Below are 870 nucleotides of genomic sequence, written 5' to 3'. Positions count from 1 at the left end.
AGAATCCTAGCATTTTATAAGTGAGAGGGCTTTGCCGGTCATCCATGTTACTGTCTCCTTGAAGCAGGAGTCCCCTCCACAAGTCACAATCAGCGAATGAGAATGAAAGAGTGATCCAGAGCTTGTTACTGAATAATTCTTTCTCACCCTGAAGCAGAGCGTCTTCCACTGACTTCCGCCAAATCACCCACATCTGCTCGCCAAGATGAAGTCTCATTCCTTTAGACTTAGACGGCCTTTTAAATTTTCAAGGAAGTTATTATTTTGCCAAGGAATTTTTTCTAAGCTAAGCATCTTTAGTTTTTTCAAGTTTCTAATATATCATAGTTTCCAGATGTTTCTAGAAACTCAGGATATTAGGATTACATAAAATGAAAAACAAAGTTAAATGCAGATTGCTTTGGATCAGAACAGGGGCAAGCTAGGAAAAGGGAACCTAGCCCTTAGTAGGTATCTGTCATGTCATCTCGATTCTCTTAGCTACCCAGTGAAAGAGAGTGTTAGTCAAGACTCACAATTGACAAAAAACAAATGAAAAGAGAGTGTTAGTCAAGACTCACAATTGACAAAAAATAAATGAAAAGAGAGTGTTAGTCAAGACTCACAATTGACAAAAAACAAACTCCAGCTCTAACTGGCTTAGGCAAAACAAACAGATTAATGAGAATCCGAAATTCCCAAGAGTCAATCTTGACAGTCAGTATAACTTGGTCCAGGAATTCAAATAATGCCCCTAGGACTTGGTTTCTATCTAACATTCAGCAATGCAGAAACAAAAATAGTCAGCAGAAATAGTCTCTTTATTCTTGGCTGGAAATGTGGTGATTCCTTGCAACGCCAGATTTATATCCTCCCAAGTTTAAGTTTAGC

This window comes from Pteropus alecto, unplaced genomic scaffold (assembly GCF_000325575.1).
Source record: "Pteropus alecto unplaced genomic scaffold, ASM32557v1 scaffold5, whole genome shotgun sequence".
In the NCBI taxonomy this organism is placed as follows: domain Eukaryota; kingdom Metazoa; phylum Chordata; class Mammalia; order Chiroptera; family Pteropodidae; genus Pteropus; species Pteropus alecto.
The sequence above is the reverse complement of the archived record's forward strand: the minus strand, read 5'-3'. Positions refer to the sequence as shown.